At 41.6% G+C, this 23,473-nt stretch overlaps 1 protein-coding gene across 2 annotated transcripts in view; it reads left to right on the forward strand.

The window, feature by feature from the left end:
* The window catches only part of FGGY (FGGY carbohydrate kinase domain containing), a 302,075-nt gene that overhangs the window by 26,519 nt on the left and 252,083 nt on the right, over positions 1-23,473 (forward strand). For both annotated transcript variants that reach the window (XM_086753837.1, XM_086753835.1), the window contains exons 2-3: positions 4,791-4,926; positions 6,611-6,732. The gene's annotated coding sequence lies outside the window, so the exon portion shown is untranslated. The remainder of the gene's footprint in view (positions 1-4,790; positions 4,927-6,610; positions 6,733-23,473) is intronic.

Consider the following 23,473-nt stretch of genomic DNA (forward strand, 5'->3'; position numbering starts at 1 on the left):
GGCCGATACCGCCTGATCGCTGTGGGGGTGAGCGGCTTTGCCTTACAGTGATCGGGGATGTCGATTCCCGGTCTCAAAAACGTTCCAGGATAACAGAGAGGGGGAAAATGAAACCTGTCGGGGAAAAAGCCTGGTGCCAGATTGGGCTTCCCTAAACTCGCCCTCCAAAGGGAGGGGATGGCGCTGGCCTAATTTTCGAAAGAGCGCCCTGGTATTACTGTGGAAGTACAGGTTAGTCGGGAGAGAAAATATAGGCTGGAGCTGAAGGATCCCAGTCGAGGAGAAAAGTCTGTGCTGGCACGTTCGCCTCAGAGCAACAGATGGGTGATCTCTGGTTCGCCATAACCGCTCAGGCCGAACGAGGCGTGCTTCAGTACAGCACATATCCCTAATAAAAGGGTGTGCCTTGCTGCCTGGGTTCGTTTTTCTTACCTTCCCCCTCCTCACCTGGCCCCACACACACCCTTCTCTCAGGGAGGTGTGGGTTTGTGAATGCTGACAGGCAGCTACCTTTGGAATACAGCTATTTAAGGAGAGCCGGCGACAATATGGCTAGGACGGGGACTGGAGGGCTGTCGTGTTGTGTCGTGTTGCCAGCAGTGCAACAAGTGCTCCTCACGCTTGCGACGCGAAGCTGCTACCTGCTGTTGAAGGGTGGTCCAGCTTTTTGTGTCAGTGAAGAACTTGGTCTATCAGGTTCCATCACTTTTTACGATATGTGAAGCTGATAAACTTATGTTTAGGTTGAAAATACACTTTCAAAGTCGCCAGTGCTATTTTTTCCTAGACATAATGACATAATTACCAGTTGCAGTATAGAAAGCAACAATGAAGCAAACAGGAACACAAGTGGCTGTGAAAGAAAAGTGAAGGTCTAGCTCCCCTGTTTGAAATTGTCGCTTTTTTTTTTCCTTCTTCATTTTCCCCAATGTTCCCTCCTGACTTCTGCCCCTGTATTTGTCTGACCACGCAGTGGGCGCTGGAGTTACTTTATATGCTAACTGGAATTGTGCAAATAATACATGCACTTCTCTGTACATTTGTGTTAATAGTCTGTGGCACAAAATACAAAGTTTTGGCCGGGAAGCGGGGACTCCCTCTATGCTGTTGGTATACACACAGCCTTCACATAGGTAGCATCTGTCTGTGTTGCCGGTAACTCGAACTACTCAACTGCTGCTGTAGCTTCAGCTGCAAGCAGTTTAGCCAAACAGCAGTAAATTATTGCATATGCGTAAGAAAATACCTGAAATTCATTAATGCAGTGAATGCTAGAAGCAGTTGTTTAACTTGTTTTTAATCTTTACGTACAAGATAAATAGAGGCCAGTGACTGACTTCTCTGGCATATGAACCAAGGGGCATCAAATGAAACTGGCAGGTTCATAATAAAGCAGAGAAACGTCTTCACAGAATTGCAGTTAAGCTGTGGAACTCCTTGGCAAGAGCGCTGTGTGGACTGAGGGATTTTAAAGTGATTAGATGAGTTCACAGAAGAGAAATCATTTAAGGGCTGTAGAACGCAGTGCATCTCTGGCTCTGGAAATCCCAAAGTTGCAAATGGCTTGTGCCTGGGAGAGCATCCGGAGGCAAAACTGCTGTGTGCGTGCCCTGGTTTTGCGTGCCTCTCCAGGTATCCACTCCTGGCTCCTGTCAGAGATAGGGCGCCTAGTCGGACCTGATGTGGCAGTCCTGGCCGCACTAAAACTCCCCCGAGACGCTCCGTAAATGATCTGTCTCTGTGGTGTCAGCATGGAGTTTTGATGTCTATGCAAGGAAGAAATTCTGGATAAATGTAAGACATTAATTTAAGTAGTTTGCTGTGCGGAGGTTCTTGTTGTGAAATAAGAATTATTTTAAAATTAAGCTAAAAAGTTTTGGGTTTTGTTTTTTTTTTTTCCTGGTTCCTGTTACATAGGAAGCCATGCAAATAATTTGCTTTAGTCAGGTTTCTGTATAAATTAATACTAATTAAGTTTGTTCTGATTAATTATTGACATACTTAATTTGTTTGAGTTTTGTTGTTTTATTTGATCTTTTGGGGTTTTTTTTCTGTGTGTTTCTTTTGTCCTAGAAAGCCAAGTTCAGACCACAAGGAACATGGTCAGCGTAGCTTTAACCACTCGATTTAATACATATTTGTGCCACCTGAAAAAATGTGATTTTATAGTCTGTCAGTTCAGCCCCACTGATATCAACGCAGGTTTTTCATTAGCTTCAGTGAGTGTTGGATCAGGCTGGATTCAGGGATTCATTTAATGTCATTTAATTTTTTTTTTTTTCTTTTTAATCCCTCACCCACTTTAGTTTTCTACTTCCTTCCTTTTACAGAGGTGGAGTTTCAGGACTAGACATTCCAGTTTGCTAGAGACGTGTTGCTACTGAGGCCTGTAGCTATGGGGGACACCCATCAGTCCACTCATTATGTTAATTGCTACTCATTTAGAGGTTATTTGGTGGAGGCTGGCAGTAGGCAGTCAAGTTGGTCATCAAGGTTGTGCGTAGCAGGAGAGCTCTGAAATCAAAGACAAATGCTCTTTACTGCTCCGAGAAGATTTTCTACTGAATTCGGGATCAACTGGTGAGCGGGTGCTTCCGGAGGTCTCGGCTTCGATTTCAGCCGAGCGCCCCACGTTCAGCACCTGGGACTCTGTGAGTGCCGCGGGTCAGAAGTGAACAGAGACAGTGATCCTTTCTGGCCATTCGCCAGGGAGCTGGGAGTTTTGGCGATTATGCCCTGATTTATTAAACAGCTATTACTTTAGGGCTTTCCCCCCCTTTCCTGATGTCCTTAAGGAAATATCCCTTCAGTAGTATGGAAGAACACTTATGGACCCATTTATAAACCATAGCCATTTACACGTCTCAATAAACTAACTTGTGGGTAGGGACTGGAAATGAACTGTGTATCTCTCTTGCTGTGAGAGGCAGATGCTTTGAGCAGCAGTAATGCAGATTTTGATTTATAAAGTTCTCTAATCAATCAATACAAGACTGACTGAGGCAATCAGATAATCTGAGTAATTAAGTGGCTTTTCAGGGACAAATAAAAATTTCTTATGCATGCCACATCTGTCTAAATTATATTTGGTGTCCAGGAATAAATGGGTTCATTGTTTTGTTTCACTCCCATATCACAAATGCTTTTGGCTTATTTCTAGACCATTTGGAAAAAAAAAAAAAAGGATAAATGACAATTTCTGCTCTTTTATATTGGAAACAGTGCTCGCAGAAAGAAAATACTTGTTTCCATATATTTTTTCTTTAAACTTAGATCTATTATACCATCTTGCTTTTTCCCTTAATCAGAGATGTTTACTCGATATTTTTGTTACATAGGCAGTTATTATATAGACTTTTTTTTTTTTTTTAACTCCATGCTTTCAAATGTTATATCCTGCTTCACCTCTGCATGAAGTGAATAACAGTGGGAACTACTGGGTCTTCTCATACTGCTTTTCATAGAGCCCGTTTCCCCAGCTAGGGGAGGCAAGAGTTTGAAAAGTCAGGAGCAAGTGTTTTTCTTTAGTTTAGTACATCAGGGTGTAGTAAAAGAAGCTGGGAGTGAGAGGGCACAAGGAACAGATTTTCCTTTGGCTAAGTGGAAGTAACATAATTCACAGGAGCTGCTGCTCCCAGTTCCTCCTCGGTTCCTCATGGTGTGTTTTCGTAGTCGGTTCAAGTCCACCTAAGTCTGTAGTGCAAAAGAGGTGCCACCTCATCCACCCCCGGCTTCCATGGCCTCTCCTTTTGCTCTTTCCTCCTATTAGGGATCATGTGGCCAGGTAGAGAGCCAGGAAATGAATCTGGCTGAAGGCTGAGCTGAAATTGAAAAAAAAACATATATATATATTCAAGCATGTAAGAGAGGGATGGGAATGCATAGGCTAGGGGAAGAGCAGGACTCACAACTTGAACTGAAGGACCCTGGAACCAGATTTTTACTGCAAGACTGAACGCTAGTCTTGAGCTAGTCTTCAGTTTGTACATGAAAAAGGTTTCTCAGAACTATAGGGACTTGTAAATGAATATCATGTCCATCTCCTCCACCCTCAATTAGTCATCGCATAACCAAGCTATACACATTTCGTCCTTTTCATCTTTCTTCTTGTCGAGCCTTTTAGCTTGTCCCCCTCACCTACTCATCCCACCAATCATTTTAATTAATCTCTGAATTTCTTTGAAACTAATAGTTTGTGGAATGGAGGAAAATGAGTAGGTTAGAGAGACAAGATTGTGAATGATGGAGGTGGGGCAAACTTAGACATTGCAAGACCTGTTGGGTTACCTCTGGGGCAGGACAGCAACACTGACTGTAAACACAGAGAAAGACTGCAGAAGTCAGGGAGGAACCACTAAAACATTTTCCATTTTCTTAAGAATGCTGCCTGAGCAATTCAAACCATGTGCAGCAATATATGAATTAAAGATTTGATATGGTTGTCTCTAAAGTGGACAGGATGATCTCCTCTTTACCCAATAGTTATTTATACTAGATTTCTCACTATTATTTTTCCCATTCCTAGCAAGCTTTATAGAGGACTTCAGTGGTCACTGCAAGTGCTCAGAAATATATTTTCAAATAAGTAATGAACTATATTTTTTTTCATTCAAACAACTATGTATTTTGTAATTTTTGATAAAAAAAACTGACCAAATAGAAGTTGACTACATTGTCTAGGGATGAGTTTGAAAGGAACCCTGGGGCCTTGTTCACCATACTTTTTAGGATGTTACAAATCTGAATGTTACACCATTAATGTCTCTCCGTTCATTATTTCTATACCATAGCATTACCGGTGCTCCAAGAAATCGAGAATTGGGCAGATTTCCTGTCCTGTGGAGTTTACAGTCGGAAAAATCCTCTACACACAAAGAAGGCTGGCAGAATAGCAGTTGATCCGCAGTGGGAGCCCAAAGAGTGAAGGTAAGCAGTAGAGCAGGCACTGGAGGATGTGTGGCATATGGGAAGCAGACGGCTGCGCTCAGCACTGTGAGCTGGCAGCAGGAAAAAATTTACTATACAAATAGAAGCATACTAATGCTGAGTGGTGGGGAGGCAGATGAACACCTTTGAAAAGATATTTACTGCGTTTGGAGACAAAGATCCCGCTGGAAGCGTGCATTTGTTCAGATATTACTGAGGTGCGGGTTCGCTGTGGAGAATTGAAGTTAGCTTTCTGGCATTTTGATATTTCAATAAACACATATTAAAGTAGTGGCAAGAAAATGCAGTGATTTATGGTTGCCAGTTAGGACTGAAAGCCTCAGAATAACTGGATTTAACCATTCAGAGCCCTTGGTAAAATAGCTCAATTTTGATGAGGGTTTCAGAACAGATACAAAATGCTTAGATTTTTAATTAATAAACAATCTGGCATCCTGTCAAAGTTGACACCTCATTCTATCTTAGCAGCTGTTGGAACAGTAGGCTCCTGGCAACCTGGGATAAAGCAGTGCTTGCAAGAGGAGAAGGAAAGGAAGCAAGTCTGTGTGAGACCAAAAATGCCTGGTGTAAGGCGCTGTAGAACTCAGGGATTTCCAGGGAGCGATGGAGCTTTCCTTCTCTGTGCTGTGGGTTCAGGCTTGGACATGGACAGTGAGTTTCTGTTACTGACTGTCACCAGCGGCGAGTGGCTGACAGGTGAAAGGACACCTGTCTGAATTCAAGTTGTATTTCTGACAGTAGTGGCACTAAACAGTGAAAGTAGGTCCTGCAGGTTGCTGCTTCCCAGGGATTATAGCGGCGGAGCCTGTGGGGAAGTTTACAGAGTGCCTGCTCATGTAATGCAAATGGAAACACTCACTCTGGGTGACAGTCATTTGTGTTGGAGTCATGGTGTGGGAGCAGTTAGGGTTGCCAAATAGCCAAGGAGAGCATTGTAGGGAGGAAAGGGCACGGCCTGTGTAGGACAAAACCTGAAAGCACAAGCAGAGTTAGAGAGTTCAGTTTTGGAGAAGATGCTGCTAAACTGCTAGTCTTCCTCAGTCCCATCTGATTAATAATAAACATCCTGATCTCTGATCAAAGCTGATGTATCACAGAGTGACTGCGTAGGTGTTCCCTTCTGATCTGGGCAGCCCTGTCCCCTCACAGGATGGGAATGTCCTGGTCTTCTCCACAGCAGCCCCTGAGGACTTCCACAGGAGAACCAGGATACTCAAACCCCTCAAAATTGCTCTTCTTTTCTGTTTTCTCTGTTTTCTTCAGTAAAAATTGTCTGCAGTTGCTGACACTGCAGTGCCTGTATGTTCCCTTGTTTCGGAAGGAAGCAGAGATGGAAAGCGTAGTCCAGAATCAGTATTGATCCCTACCTGACATCTTGGTTTTCACAACAGGGTCAGGAGCGCTGCTCACACACGTGCTAGCGGAAGTCCTGCATGAACAGCCAGCAGTGCATTTGGCAGACGCGCTGGTCAGCTCACAAGACTGTTTGCACAGTCTGTTGAGAACATATGAAACATATAAAAGGCTATAACATTTGAATATATTGGAAACAAGAGATCAAGGAAAATTTGTGGGATAAAAGGACAATAATAAAGCAAAGGCCTAAGGGCTGTGATGGCTGCTAATAGAAATTCAGATATTTTTTTTAATTTTTTTTTTTCAGGGAGCAGAACTAGAAAGACGTTCCAAAAATGGCTGTATGGTATTTAGAGATCTGGGTACCAGCTGCAGTGTGCACATATTTGCAGAGGCTTCTGTTCAGCTAAGGATGGGCTGTAGACTCAGGTAAGTCATGTGAGAGAGGTTAAGCACGCGTGTTGTAAGAGCTAATGGTACAACGTAGCCTTGTTTTCTCTATAAGCATGTTTTATGCTGATGTTTTCCAGTTATTGCGTTCCTTACAGTCAGTATAGGAAAAGGTGTGTGGCTGGCAAAACTGCAAGCCCGGACAAAGCAGTTCTGGGTGTGGATGCTTACAGCCTATTGCCAGGTGCTTCAAATAGGCATTTATGTCAAAGATCTGAGGTCAATTCAACGATAGCCAATTACAGCCCTACGTTATTACATAAATATTAATAAGAACAGTGGCATATTTCACATTTGTATTATTGGTCTGCAAAATATTTACCTAACCCTGTAGCACTTGTGGTGGGGAATATATATCCCTTCAAGACAACAAAGAGAATTTACAAAGCAAAAATTTGTTCACCTCTTTAATGTAACCTTGTGAGTTTAATAAGTAATCTTTTTTTTTTTTTCTGTATGCCAGTAGAGAAAAACAGAACCAGTAGAGAACAGAATAAACTCAAATGGGATAAAACTACAGTCTTCCCTGGTTTTGCCTCCCTGCTGAATGATCCTTAATCATTTTTTGGATCTCTGTGGCTTGGTTTCCCTGCCTGTAAAATGGGCATAATGAAGTTCTAGTAAAGCATGCAGATCTATGAGGAATAAATGCTATACAAGTGGTATAAACTATTTTTATTTTTTTTAAAAATGCATTAAGGAAAAAAGGTACAGAAAAGGAAAGGAATTTCATCTGGAAGAAGATCTAGGATTAACATATTGTATAAAATATTTGTTACTAGCCCCATTTGCTTTTAGGATATCAACCATTGGCATTTTATTGGTTCATCAGCCTTGTACTGTGTTTTGAATCTGACCCAGGACTGTGTAGAAGAATATACTGGCACTTAGATTTATGCTATTTTCACTTTCTGGTCACTCTTTGACATTTTGACAAAATATCTTCCGGTTGCTTTGGGCTTGCTTTTTTTGGAGATTTTGGGGTGTTGTGTTTTTTTTTTTTTTCTTTGCACTTAGAGTTGGAGTTGTTAATGTAAAAAATGCTGTGTAGGAGGAAGTATTACATGTCAGCTTCCCAAAAGGGGGAAGCTGAGGTACAGCGATCAGCACCTCTCCAGAATCACACAGATAGTTTATTTGAAGAAAAAGCCTTGATACTTAGTCCAAAACTTTGACAAGAAGATAATAATGTGAAACACAGGAACTGTTCTGCATTATACGCCCCTTGGGAAAGCGGGTGAGTGCAACAGCCACTCCCTCCTCACAGCAGGGGGTATTGCTAGTGGGGAGGTGAAGCTTACAGCCCCCTTGAACACTTCCACCCAATAAATCTGCACCTAAGCTTTCTTCCCTGGTTTTACACATATGTTAAGTTTTAAAATGCTGTACATACAGCAGTCATTTTTTTAAGGAAAACTAAGGAGCGCTTTTTAGCAGTCGTAAATCAGCACAATTTACAATGTCTGTTGGTTCCCCAAGTGCTGTCGGCCAGCACTGCTGACAAAAGAGGCAGTCCTGCCCTCTTCCTGCTCCCACGCTGTCCCCTCCCTTGTGCTGACACAGCCATGAGGTGAAGTGCGTTGGGAAATACATCCCGTTCAAATTTATCCCACCAAAAAACCTGAATGGCTGGGAAGAGAGGCATGTGCTTCTTTTCAGGGTACCACCAGCATATCCCAGATTAAAGTCCTTATGGAACTACCGTGTTAGTGCAATTCACTGGTCTCTGTGAAAGCCAGGAGCTTCGCTAGTTTGTCCCAACGGCTTCTGGCTAAAAGAGAATTGCGCTGCAGCTGGAAACTCAATCAGGCGAGTTTCAAAACATTTCATTCATACGTGGTCCTCAGTTGATTCTTAATACACCTTTGCTATAGTCCGTAGTGCTTCATGAGCCTTGTCAACATTGCAGTCGGACAAAGGCTCGTCTCAAGACTTTGTGTTGTGTAAATAAACCTTGTGCCTAGCAGGGTGTCACTGAGTTAATGTAAAGCCTGAAAAGGGGAGGGCGTGGGAGCAGCATGCCAGTGTTAACATTCTGTTTTCTGCGCAGGATTGCAACAGGATTGCAACAGCCCAGCCTATCTGAGCCGCTGCACGTACCGTAAACATGTCTCTGCACTTGAATTTGATATGGGTGGTGATAGAACAATATACCTTTCTGGGAAATGGTAATGGACAGCAAGATTTTGTTTTAAGGAAATTCCGAATAAACAATAGCAGTTTTCTTCTTAGAGTGCTGATTCTTTCCAGGTGGCCCACCAGACAGGCAAACAAAGGAAATATATATGGCAGTATTCACTCAAGGGTTAAAGTTTCAGGGTAAGGAGGAGGAATGTCCAAAATCCCATGAACTTTAACAGTTATGCTTTATATCTTTGTGGTAGCTGTGACTCCTTTTTTTGCTTCTCACAGATCAGTAATCAGGGGACAACTGCCAGGAATAACCCCCCTGGTAAAAATATACAACTATTTCTGAAACAAACAGCATTTCATATGCAAAGCTGTCTGGTAAAGTGCATGCTCAGGGTGCTTTTTCAGGCCTCATGGGAAGTTTTACAAAGAGCAAGCTACCTTTTAGCAAGTGCTTTTCTGTTAGTTTCAAAATCCTCTGTTGCTTTTTTTCTAGAATGTTTTTCCTACAAAATGTGATACAAACCATAAGAAAAGTCTCAGTAGAGCTCACTGCTCCCCCTACCCTCTTCTCTCCCTCCCTCCTCCCCCGAACAGTGGGAGCTCCCAAAAATATGTTAGTATCCTGGAGATTAAAAAGAGTGTCTTTAATTTGTATTTGTCTTGAAATAGCTCTGACTTTCACCGCCTTGTCCTCCCCTTTATTGGGAGTACATGTGTGAGCACTCCCTCTAATGTTGTTTATATGCTCGCTGTCAGGTTCAATAAGCAATTTCTTAGCAGGGCACCTTCCCATGTGAAGGAAATATTTCCAGTTCTTGTCTTAGCTCCTGCTTCTTCCATGCACAGTGTCTTTACAAGGCACAGCAGAGAACAACAGAAATGGTATCAGTAAATCTTACCTGATAAATGGAAATTAACTCTAGAACCTCAGGAATCTACTGGCAGCTTAGATGTAGGGCAGCTGTTTGTGGAGCATTTTATAGGTGTTCCAGTTATGCGAGTTTTGCGGAGTGCCTAATTTAAGTTTAGGCATTTTATGAATAGTGGATCTGGAAAATTTTATAACTGTAGTGCAGCAATGCACTTCTTACGTAACACTGAAAATAATGTTTTAATCCTGTTTAAGGATTCTCTATGTCTGTAGAGATATTGCTAAAGAGAATCAAGATAAAATGTAAATGTGAATATTTGCTCCTAAGGCAAAGAAAAATTAGCAAGCAGACAGATAGAAATTAGAAATTTAACTAGCTTTACACCACGGGTGCTAAATCACGCTGGAGGAGGCTCAGGTCTAGTCAGTGAATGGCACGCCCACTGCTAAGTTGTGGGACCAAGGATTTCCCCTTCATGAATGGGTACAGATAAGTAAAATTTCCCAGAGCAGAGAAACATGTTAAAGTGGACAGATTTTCATCTTTGAAGTAGAAGAGATACTTTCATTTTCAGTATCTCCATTAGAGCTCCTTTTTGCAAGACCAGGAGTGTTAATTCTTGTGTCTGAGCCAAAATTCCAACCTAAGCAGAATGTACTCATCTAAATTTCCCTTTTGGTTTCATTTGGACAAGGTATTCTTTGGTGTAGTGTTGCTGTGTACTGTTACAGCAGTTGCTGTGTTGGGAGCTTGGGAAGGCGCCCGCGTGGAAGAGGTTACATAAAAACTAGACCATTGTAAGCTCCGAGAAACCCCTGAGCGTGATGATTAAAAAGAGAAAACAATTAGGGAAAACACATCAAAGAGTCTCAGTGAGAGTCCTAAAAGGAAAAATACTGATTATATTTGTTTTGATTTTGTCTTACATGAAATAAAAGATGTGTGGTGTGTCCCAGGTCGCCACCCCAAGGGGTGTGTACTTAAAGACAACAAGAATCAGACTCCAAGACTTCGATGTGGTTTATTTTGGTTGCAGGGCTGGGAAGATAAGATATAATTGTACCATATACATAGTGGTGCTGTCAATCTGATAGATTGTACTTCCCATACCCCCCTGACCACCTTGCCTACCCTCTGCCTGCTAATCTGTTTCTAGCAGGATAACTCCTAGCTTTCTGACCTTTTGAGAAACTTTCAACTAGGATTTTTAAAACAGTCACAAAAATGTTTTCTTTTTCCAAATGTGCAATTCTTCTCTCCGATGAAAGCGGTCAGAGGCATGAGATGGGTAACATTGATTACTAAAGCTGGTGTGCAAGTTCAGGTTCAATAAATTCTGAATCTTAGGGGCTGAAAATTATTTAGAATTCCATTCTGGGTCTGGGAATAAGAGTAGACATTTATTGACAGTCCTGTTGTTCACGCTCCACCAGATTCTAATACTGTTATTTTAGAACAACGTTAGATTCAGTTTTTAAAATTTTTTAGACTTGGTCTGCTCTGGGAACCATGTTAGAAAAAGTTTGAACTAATAAAATATGCAAAATGTGGTTTTAGGGCTCTCCTTTAATGTGGAAAGGCGAAGAAAGGTTTTAGTTGGTTATAGCAAATCCAGTAAGGGAACGGTTTACTTAACGCTCTCAGTTATTTTTTTAATGTGCCTTTTCAGAGCTTTTCAGATGGGTTTTGTTCATATGGACTAGCATATTAAATAATGTTTTCTACTGATACATACTTTTCAGTTGTTACTCTGACTTCAGTAGTTGTTTTCTGGCACACTGGTACAGTAGATCCCAAAAAACTAAAGGAAAATAAATGAACAGGACTTTGGAAATGGGAGAATATAAACTATGATCTTTTTAGATTTAGGATTTAGGTAGGAAGATTGCATCTGAGTTTATTTCCCCATGAATTTATCTAGCAGATATAAATTGATGTGGCATTAAGAATATTACAGATTCTTGTTTGATATGGCTGTGTATATTGTGTGACTTTTTAAACTTGAGCAATTCAGCCATCCTAAGAAGATGGAAGCCAACAAAAGGCTTTATGCTGTCCTGTTGAGAACGTCATCTCTCTTCCTGAGTCTGTGTAGTGTTCCTGTGTAACGTAAACACACACCCAGTAGGGGCATGTATCTGACAATGGCAGAAAAGGTGCTTCTCTGGTTGCCATATGTTGATAATAATTTTAGAATTTTTTAATTTTCACATTTGGAAAGGCAGTAGCAATAGTGCATCTTATTCTTATACATCAACATAAATAGATTGTAAAAAATGGAAGATAGAGGCACACACTTTGTGCCAGTTAGGTGATACGTTGACTTTCCTCGTTATGCATATTCAGCTTCAGCCTTTTTAGAGCCCTCATGAGTTTGGGTCCAAGCTGCTGAAGAAAATGTCCTGTACTTTATGCTTTTAAGTAGAAACAAGAGGATGCTCGAAACAAAACATTCTAGATGAGAAAACCTTGCATTTCCCTTGCGTCCTTCTGCCATCTTAATTTGGTGACATGCTGTGAAATCCACCTGTTTTCCTGCCTCGTGAATGAGCCAAACATGAGAAACAGCATGGAGAATGGGTGTAGACAGCAACACTTTCCCTCAGACCTTAAAGATGTTTTTTTTCTGTGTCTGGGATGTCCTGCTCTTGTGCATTAGGTAGATGCACTTTTTGTTCAGATCAGAAGTCTAATATTTTTTTCCCTTCTTAAAGGAAATATTAAAAAGTCACTGTGTTTATATTAACAGTGGGCCTAGATTAATTTAGTTTTGATCTGATCCTCCCAAAACATCAGATCTGTTTGCTAAGCTAATAGAAGTGTAATGACAGGAGCAGCAGTGGCAAAAACCTTTTTTTTTTCCCTCCTTTTTTCTACTTAATATCAAAGCTAAAAATGTGGTCTTGATTTATATGCAATATTACTCATTCGTGTACTGCTATAGCTATATAATAATACATCCAAAGCTTAGCACAGTTCATAAACACAGAAAACTTATGGAACTTAATAGTTATTTCTGCTGAATCTTTTTTCTTCCCTGCGTACTCTGTCCTACCTTTGTTACTCAGGGCACTAATGCTGCATTAATGTGAGCAGCAAACTGCTGCATTTATCTTCATTTTATTCTTCCAAGCCACAGTAACGTGCTGGAACGAAAGCCATTGACTGTAGCAAACCTTCTTAAGTCTTTTAAGGGCATCCATCTGGATGGACTTTGTGGTTATCGAAGGGCTGATGCTGTAAGTATTCATTCCACTAATGGTCTCATTGATTTTTATTTGCACAGAGTCTCAGTTTGAGTAAGAATTTCAGAATATATGCTGAAGTCAAGAATTACAGGCGTATTTTAAACTAAAAAAGAAGTTTCTATATCTGTCTTTAGGGTGCTTAATCAAGGCGCTAGCTTAAGTAGACCGTTCAGTCTCCAGCAAAGCAGATGAGAAGTGCAGTTGGTAAGCACTGTTAAAAACCAGGTGCATAAGTTTGAAAATGTTGATCCAAATCACATTATTATAAGTAGTAGGGAAATGTCATGACTTACTGAGATTAAACAAAGACCTGCTTAGAATCTTGTGACTTCAGCTCATAAATGGATTTCATCACTCATTACAGCTGCATAAACAAATGCATGTGGTATATATGCATGTTTTGTTTTTGGAAGTTGTTGTTTTTAAAATCCCCTCAGAGTTTTTTTAATTGCTTCTAATGAGCCAGTGTTCCCTAGTTCTGGAGCGATGCCTCGTGTACCTGAGCAGCGTAGCACAGTCATTGCTTTTAAGGGAATAGTTTGCCTGCTTTTCTCCCTTTCTGGCAGCTGAACTGCTTTGGCAAGCAAGTTATTTTAAAGGAGAAATTTACAATATGAAACCTGATGTCAAAACTCTTATTCCTTTTATGAAAGTAGTCTTACCCTCGTGCTCCTTTGGAGCTATAGAAATGTAATCCCAGCCCAATCAACAATTGGAGAAAGTCCTACATAGTGCCTGAGCTCACACTGAATAAGTTGTCATGTATCTAGATATTTTTCAGTTGTTTAATATAATTTTTCATGTTGTCTGTGGCCTCATTTCTCCTGACGGGCCTCTCATAAGAAGTCCCAGAAATGGATCTCCTGTGATTGTCCACGGCTAATTAGTACTTCCCCCATGTTTTCTTGCCAATATGTTGCAAGTGGGAGGTAGCAAGATTGATCAAAGTTTTGGTCTTCCTGCTGTGATCGTTACCTGAAGGCACTAATGATGGGAGTAGTTTGTGACGTAGAGCAGACATAGTCCAGGTCAAAACTCTCAAGCCATTCTTGTATCTCTGGGTTAAAAGTTGCTGCTTTCAGATAAACCTGTGCTATTCAGCATTTCAGGGCAGGCAGTTATCAAAGGTTAACCTCAAGAAACTAAGATGGCAAAATGTATGGGTGATTCTTTGAATTTCAAGATGCCATTTCATATTCAGAACTGGGATGCTGTATTATTCCTGGATGGATACTGTCTCATTTTAATTTTACATAGTAATTTTTTTTAACCATGTATAAGGGAAATTTACTTTTTTTTTTTTTTTCCCCACCCAAAGAAAATTATTCAGGGGTACTCCATTTTTGTTCCCATTTTCTGAGAAAGATTTTAAAGTAAAATTTAAAAATTTATATTGTTGGGAAAAAAAGTACTTTTTTCCTATTTTACTCCCAGGCTCCTCTTTTTAGTTCTAAAAACTAGAGTCAGGAAACTAAAAGGAGCAACAATATGGGACAGTTCATGGTCAGGGGTGCTTACATATATATCCTGTGTGGGTGGATATAGGATGAAGTGGTTTAGTTTGTTTTACTTTCTAGAAAAATAAAACGGGTAATAAAAATAAATATAACTTAAACTGATTGAAATTAAAATCTTTCTGATTTTCTTTCAAGTAGCCTTAATTTTTAGGCAACTGAGGAGAAGTCTTAATCATGGGTGTTTCTAAAGCTTGCTTAAACAAATTGCTAAGTGTCTGAGGGTTTGTGTGTCGTGCCCCTTCTGTTAAATTCCTCAGAAAATCCAGTTACTCATCACCTCTGAAAACCTGCCCTCTTATGTAGGTAACTAAAAGATGTCTCCCATTAGAGACCCGCGCTCCAAACTGTTGCCTTGAATGCCTTAAAATGTCACATTAAAATCGAGTACGGTTCACCCACAAACCATCTGGCTTTACAGATCTGAAAACACTCTTTCAATTAATTAAGCTTCTCTGCTTCCTAATAAGGCCTAGTCGAGATGCTGGGAGGCTGGAGATGGCAGGGCTGTAGGTCAGCACCGAGCAGGAGCTTAGCCACGGGCGAGGGTCCCCCGGCCGGTGGCCGGCCAGGCGTCGCCGGGGCGCCCTGCCTCGCCGTACCTTGCCGCACCGGCTGCGCAGCTCTAGGACGGGGCTGGGGAAATACCTGGCTTTCTCCTTATAAGGCCAGCGAGCTGCTGCGGGAGCCCTGTTCCTGCCCCAGCACTTCCCAGCTCTGCTCAGCCACAGTCCTAAAAAGGCAGTTCCTTGCTCCCGCTTCCCACAGCCCCGCTCCCCGGGGAGGACAGCCCTCCCGAGTCAGGCGTTTTACTTACAAGAGGAGCCGGACTTAGGGATTTTGCTGTTGCTTCTCAAGGAAGCTGTTGTGTTTACAAGCACTGCTGGGATTATCCTCTTGTGCAGTGAATAAGCAGTGAATAATGAAAAGTATAATGGAGTGCAGTGTCTGAGCCTGCAAGCCTCTCCGCGCAGGCACATTTCTGCAGAGGTATAGATCCCTGTAGGGTCCTGCGCAGGGAAAAGGAGGTGCACGGTGTCTTGAAAGCATATTAGGTTATAGTTTTAGAATAGAAAGTACTCGGCAGCAACATGAGCTCAAAGCAATTCCCGTCCTTTTTCCTCCCTCCCCTGGCTGCTATTCCTGCGCTGCCTCTTTGCTTGTGCTTGCTCAGTTCTTTGTGGGGGCCATGCTGTGTTCTTGGTTTGATTTGTTCTGAAAGCCAGAAAAAGAGTTTTCTGCTCAGATTTACAGTGTTGCTTCACAAAAAGTTGTGCTAGTGTAACGGAGTGGGTGGTGGATAGGAAAGAGGGGAAAAAAACCTTAGTTATTAATGCTCCATGCTCTTCCTAACATGAAAGCAAAGCTGCTGTACTCTCCTCCTGATTAAAAACTCTTCAAATGCTGAATATTTTATTAGATATTTTACAGGTTTAATTGAAAATTTCTGAAGGATCTGATTATTGGCTTATTTATTTCCCATGCCAAGTTACAAGCTTAGTTACAGTCTGATAGATTTTTAAGGACAAGTTCTTTACTGGAGCCAGGTTTTGGAAAGGCTTGAATATGCTAATTCAGAAGGGTTTTTTTTTTCTTTTTATTAAATCAACAAATCACCCTAGCTTAATCTGAAAAAAATAGAGGAGTGTTTTTCAAATTTAAGATCTGTGAAATTCTGGCATGTGCAGTACACCGACTGGTCACATACTCATTTCAGAGAGGGGCTTAAAATAATTCTTTTTTAAGGGGGCTGTTTGGGAAAAGTCCCTGCATAGCGTGTTCTTTTGAGCGTGCGAGACGTTGGGGTGCAGCTCACCGAGTTTGAACATATTGTACTCGGGCACAGCAGTTTGTCTCTTCACAGCCACATACTTCCTCAGTTTATCGGACTGCTCCTGGCAATTCTGTTCAACCTTTGGACTTTATGGCCTCTCTCAGGATGTAGCGTTAGTTCCCTAATATCTCTTCTCTTGTCTTTTGCCAAGTTTCCAGCAGGCAATGAGGCTGTGACAAGCAGGGTCACAGGTGTTGAAGGAAGTCAGCAGCACAAACAATTATTATTACAAAACTGAATTCCGCAGTTACAAGGATGAAATACTGCTTTTCTTTGAGTCTGTCATACCACCCCCATCTTCTCCTTTTCTGAGATTATAAGGTGTTTTCTAGCTCGTTTTCCTTTTATACCAATGCTAGGTGTGTGCCTGTGGATTTAATAGGTGGAGTTAATAGTACTGATGGTATAGATTAAAAAAATAAAAAAAAAGAGAGAATGCCATGCAGTCATTTAATACACATTGTTCGCTGAGACCTGTTGTGTATTGTCTCATGTCGTTTTTATGCTGCTGGTTCCTTAAATATGTCTGTCACGTAAAACACGTCAAAACAAGCTGTTCATGTGTTGGAATGGTAGCAAAGGAGATACTTCGGAAGAAACAGAGATCAGACAGTAAGGTAGAGGGTGATTAGGGAGAAACGTTGATTGAGCAATAAGGAAGAGGGTGATAGCAGCTCTCGTACAATGAGGCAGGAGATGGTGTGTCTGACCAACAGCTATGGAATTTGATAATTTAGGAGGAAAAACCATTTAGAGCTATAGGTTTTGGACACTAAATATAGCAGGGGAATGCTTAACAAAATCTTGGTTGACAAAGGTGCTCCTGTCTCTGCCAAACAAAGTTGGGGGCAGTCAGAAAGATTGTGTTGGACTGTGGGAAATAACCACTCACTAAAGCAATTCTTCCCCTTAGCTTTTTTGGCCGGCTGCTGGTAGTGGTCCCAATATACACTGTGTGTCATGTTTTGTGACCCAGAGCTTTGGAGGATGTATGCTGTTGGGAAGACACACACATGAGATGATGGTGGGAGAACTGCCAGAAGCACAGTAGTTACTCTGAATTCAGAAAGGGCTCATGTGTAGTTTTTCAAGTGAAAAGCAACTTTTCTGCAAAGTGTCCTGTCTTCCATGCTGTATCATTAAAGCAGGCTAAACGGTCAAGTTCTTTTAGGAATTTTAGAAAAATTTAGAATTTTTTTAACTGTTACAAAAGTTCTCTACGTACACGAAGCACTTGAACGCATGCGAACTGCAGTCGATCTGAGTTAACAACCCCCATTTCATGCTCAGTAGCTCCATTCTCAACCTGTGATGGGGTTGCTTTTCTTAGTCCGAAATGTAGCAGCTCTGCATGGGGCTCTCACTAGTCCTTGTTTATGTACAAATTTATAGCAGAGCAACTCTGGCAGCTTTAGTGATGTTAATATTTTTTTTTTATAGACTATTCCAGCTGCGTTCCTTTGTCTGAACACAGTTACAGTAAAATCAAGGACATGTTCTCCTTCCAGTGCATGAATTAAGTTGAACTGAAGAGTCACACTTCAGAAAATATAAACCTACCTACTTCAGAAGGTTTCACTGCTTTAACCATACTGATAAATCAGTGAAAACTTGTCAATGTTTTGAAGGTGAAATTTAGAAAACCCGAGGCCCTTTCAATCACAGAGGTGGTCTGAAGTCCCACTCTCTAATGGGACCCTCGTGTTAGCCCTACGTGCAGCCTCAGCCCTTTGTTCATTCTCTAATAATCAATCTCCAGTTAATTCAGTGAGACTTGTTGTGGAAAAAGGTGACTAAAGCTATCTGAATTTGCCCTTTAACCACATGAGGAATTCAACTACAATTCTGATAACACAGATTAAAGCACACTTCAGAACAAATGGGTTTAACAACCTAGTGTTGTTAAAACTGTGCGTATTAAATGTAATCTATGCTTTTAAATGGGACCTTTATCAGGAAACGTCACTAAGAATCTAAGGAATCTTTAACAAATAGCTTATTACTTCCGGGGATGGGCTCTGTAGGTAGTTTATATAAAGCTAACATTTCAGTATTAGTGTATTTGGTCAGGAAGCAAGTACACTTTCATAGTAAGTGTATTTCAATGAAAACAGTACAAGCTTGTGTGTTCTAAGCTGTCAATGTCGTGGCCACTTGTGAAAATCAAACTTACAGGATTTAGAGAATCAACCATCACAGCTCAGCTTACTTGTTATTGCTTTAAAATAATGTTGGAAATCAGAGGAGTTAGTACTGGGAAAACATTTATTGTTAATTGAGTCCTGGTAGCCTGTGGATCATATTCTTAGATATTTCTAAAGCTGCTAGAATTTATTTTTCACTAATTGTAATTCCTTCTGTTTTCATACAAAAAATGAACTCTTCAATGTTGCAATAGACATCCTAAGGGCGAATGGACTCGTTAAAGCCCTGAGTAACCTGGTCTGACCTCATAGCTGACTCTGCTTCGAGCAGGAGTTTGAACTAGGTGTCCTTCTGAGATCCTTTTGACATGAATTATCCTATCATCTCACAATTTGTTGAAGTGATTAATGCCATTTTTGTATCTCCTTTTGGAGTATCATACTTTGAACCTTTGTGGGATGGTTGTTTTTCAGAGAAGGCTATAACACTGAGCTCTGTCACCTGCTTAACTCTAATCACGCGGTCAGTCCCACTGAAGTGAAATGGTAAGCAGATGTCATGCTGTCCTTTAAACGTGGTTACTTAACCAAGTATTCCACTTTGCACGCAAGATAGCACTTGCCACAGGTCAGGGTGTTCAGTGTGTCGCGGGAGCTAGACCACGTATGTATTATCCGCTTTTTCAAAAGCTTTCATTAAGAATATTTGATCTGGCCTGCCAAAAACTTAGCAGTGCATGATTAGGCTTTTTAAAAATATCACGACTTCAGAATTCATTTGAGCTGGAAGGGAAAATACAATGTCATCTCCAGGCACGTGAGATATCTTCTCTATATTCTCCAGGTTATACAATTTATATGCCCTTTGCATTGCAGAAGGCAAAGTAGCAAAATATTGTCAGGGTGCATAATACAACTCATGGGGCCTGAGTTTTTTTCGTGGACCCTAAGAGCAACATGTGGTGATACTAAAGGAATTTACCAAAAGGAAGATGGCATTTTCTAGGGCTCTCGTCACAAATGGGTACAGCCCAGCTTTTAAAGGTACTAACCAGAAACACCTTGAAGTGCTGGGCTGTAAACTACAGCAGACAAGCAGCTGTTGTGCAAGCTCTTTGATTCTTGTGGTGAGGATGGGAACCTTAAAAATTGCGTAGGGTAGAGAGCAGGAAATGGGAGCCATTACAGCTGTCCTAAGGGAAGTGGTTCCACTCATGAATCACTGTCCTGGTTTTGACGTACTGTGTGGGAGTGGCGTCCTGTCCCAGGCGGATATTGCCAGCTTCTGGGGCCTGGCAGGTCTAACTGCTGCAGGGGGAAAAAGGGCGGGAGACTTGCAGTTCCACCAGTATCAATGCTCCACAGCCTGCTAACCATCGTTTGGGCAGCTGAAGCAGGGGAGAATCAGGACAAGTCAAGCCCTGTATGTCACATGAATTAAGTGATATGGTCCACCGCTAGTAAGAAGATGACCAGAGAGTGAGAAGGACTGCAGTCCCTTACTGAAGAGATTAACCACATGCCACGTAGGCCTTAGGTTATCCCTTGGAGAACAAAAGCTCCTACTGTGTGAGACAGCCCAGATTGCCAAGTCTTGCCTTTTTTCCTCCCCCTCGCCCTCCCATGAGTCACACGGCTCTGGCAGAAGCTGGAGCCCCTCTCAGTGGCACAGGAACCTCCTGCCCTGGCTCGTTCTCCTTCCTATCCTAGAGGAAACCCTCTCTGTAGGCTCCTGGGCCCTCTCTTGCTGTGCCAAAGAGCGCCACACCCCAGTTTCTTCAGGCCTTCTTGTCAGGGCACTACTCACTTACTCATAACGGATACAGACATGGAAACCAAGCAGTCCCTCCTCTGCCTGGTGGCCATAGAGGCTTTTTCAGTGCTGGAAGGAACATGCCCCTTCACTTTCTTCTGTCTAGTCCAAAGCCTCCTACAGCAGCTGTTTCTATCCATTCTCAGGAAGAGAAGGAGAAAAGGTGAGACAGATCCTGGCAGTTGAATGTTGCTGTTATTTATCCTTCCTAAGCCCTCTAATGAGATAAATCCCCAAACCACTGTTCATCCAAGGCTTGTGTGTCTTTTCCATAGCAGCACTAGCAATGGCTCTACATTGGTAGCACAACTCTGCTCTTTGCATTTTGAGAGACAGTGAGTGTGCATGATGGATGATGTGGAGAAAGGACAGAGCTGCCTCTCCCACTTTGGTGTCTTTCTGCACTGATTAAGTGCATCTTCTTCCATCTCTGCTGCAAAGATGTGCAGAGCTGTACCACAGCTCACTCACTGATGAGCAGATCATTTAGAGGTTTCTATTGTTCATAAACCATGGTGGGGAGAAAGCTAACATCTGAGTCGCCAAGGCTTTGGTAATGGTGTGGCTCACCAAAGATCTTTCATCTGAGCCCTTATATCTTGCTAAGAACTCATCATCTTAATCATGGAGCTAGAGGTGCAGCAGCACAGGTAATTTTGGGAACTTAGGTCTTTGATACAAATTTGAGTTAATTTTATGATATTAGCAAGCTGATGCAATGGAATTTTTGTATCATGAGATGTCTTTGCAGCTACAAAGTCTGTCATTAAATCTTAATGGCAATCCAGGAAAGCGCTTGCAGTTTTGGACAAAAGGTGGCACTTACCAGGTAAAGTTAACAAGGGAGTGAAAGTCTCTCGACCTGATAGGAGTGACCTGGTCTATTGCTCTTTCGTGGATGGACTTCAGCTTTTTCTGCTCGTATGTCAAGATAGCCAGGTGTAAAGTATTTCTATTAGGGAAGTTAAGTGTTCATGTTGAAGTAGCTTGTGGCCTGAAACGATAACCCCTGCTAAGGGCCTGAATTTATTAGGTCAATAATTAGCTTATTAGCCTGTGTAGGCTTTTGAATTTCATATTCCATCTGACTTGCATCTAGTGAGTTCAGTTTAGTTTGTAAAAGACAGTTCATGTATACCACGAAGGGGTTGTAAAAAGATTTGTTGAAGACACAAAGGGAGAAACCTCACATAGGAAGTCTCCAGCCACGTGGGAGGGGAGAAGAAATGGATGTACCTTTTCCACAGAAGTTAGGTTTAGCTGAAGGGCCAATCTAGTTCATAGAAAGCAAGCTGGTCTGAAGGAGCTGTGTGGTTCAGAAGAAAGTCCTTGCATCTGCCTGGGTCCTGTGCCTTCACAGAGGATCTCATATAACCCAGATAATCTGCTAGAGCTGTAAGGAACCTGAGACAAGGTAATCTGCACACAGTTGATTTCTGTATTTTCAAGAGAACCTTTGCACATACTTTTAAACTCAGAGCTAGTCTGCTTTGCTGGGTTTTCACTATCACACAGGCCACCAGGATTACACAGTGAGCTGGGCTCCTTCTCCAGCTGGGGTTACAGGGGACAGTGTGTGCAAGTTGCAGAGGAAACATCAGGGGCAACAGAAGACCCCTGGATGAAACAATTGGACTCTAATTCTCAGGAAGGAGCACTGGGAAGAGGATCCACAGTGTGTGCTTAGAAAAGCCAAACTAGGTTGATGCTTGGATTTTACTCACTCCAGAGGCTCACCACACATTGTACCGTGTGGGTTTGGAAGTCGATTACATGTTCCAATGGGGAAGCACAGTCAGATCTGTTGTCTAGACACAGTGGTCATCTCTACTTTTGGGGGTGGGTGTGCAGTATCTTCTGAAAGGTAGAAGAATACTTGCAAAAATGTGATCTATTCAGATGGAAACAACTTATTTTTACAGACATCTGATAATAATTTCCACAGTCAAATATGATTTTTACTTTGGAAAGTGTAAAGAGATTCTTCTCCTTTAGGGTAGACTGAAAGAAACTCAAACCCCTGACCATCCCTCAGTAACTGCCATTTTCTTAGACAGCTGTAGCATGTTGGAAGTGTGTCCTTCGCAATAAAAGGGAGACACCTTTTAATTTCTGTATAATTAAACAGCCTTCCCAAAGTAATAAAAGGGCTGCACAGTGTGTTGAATCAAACTGTGTACCTGAACACAAACCCCACCAATCCTACAAGTTATTTTGTATTCGTTATGTTTTTGTTAAAGAGAAAATAGTCAGTAAAGTCAGGAGGGGAAGTGAAATTGCTTGCTACCAAGTTTTAGTTGTTATTTTTAATGTAACAGTACCCCTTTCCTGGATGGGAAGTATGCATGAGGTGACAGGTGGGTGCAGAGAGGGCACTAGGAAACTGGGAGGGTAGGTCAGGCCACTGACCCTGGGAATCAAGCAGGAGCTAGGGCTAAGATTCCTAGTAAACCTTCAATTAGATATTCAAGCTAATGAAAGAGAGGCTTAACCTTAAAGATGTCCTCTTCCTGGTGGTTTCTTGGACTCCTGGATGCCATGGCTTGTGGTGTTACAAGCACAGATGTGCAACAGCAGCCTTGATGTATACAGTATATACAGCTCAGCTATCTGTCCAATATCACTGGAGCTTTAGAGTGCACATGGGCTGAATTAGCATTTCTGATTAACCTCTGCTTTTTGTGCAAATGTTCCAAGGTGTTAATCCTTACGGTCATGTAATGAGCTAGAAAAGCTTTAGGTTGAAATCCAAGCAGCGTCTTAAAAAACAGCTAATGTTTTTGTCATTGTCTTGACTGATAGGCTGGATCCAACTTGGTCTGATTATTTTACAAGTGAGAAATGTGCTGAGACAGCTTGTACGTTGTGTTTTATCTTCCTAAAGAATTTTTACAGCCTCTAGTTACAAGCTTCAAAATTCGTATAGGTTTATAACTGAAAGACTGGCAGATGTTTAACTGTTGTGGATACAAGCAAGGTTTAAATACAGCTGTTTATACGTCACATGCTGGTGCTGAAGACCGATGCACTGGAGTTGGCTTTTAAGGATACTAGCACCCTAAGAAATTGTTTATATCTCTCCTGCCTATTCTTTGTAACTCTTTGTAATGCTTCCAGTGAGTGCAATGATACACTTAGATAGAAGAGCTGATCTACTGAAGC

Source organism: Chlamydotis macqueenii, chromosome 8 (assembly GCF_036417535.1).
Source record: "Chlamydotis macqueenii isolate bChlMac1 chromosome 8, bChlMac1.mat, whole genome shotgun sequence".
In the NCBI taxonomy this organism is placed as follows: Eukaryota; Metazoa; Chordata; class Aves; order Otidiformes; family Otididae; genus Chlamydotis; species Chlamydotis macqueenii.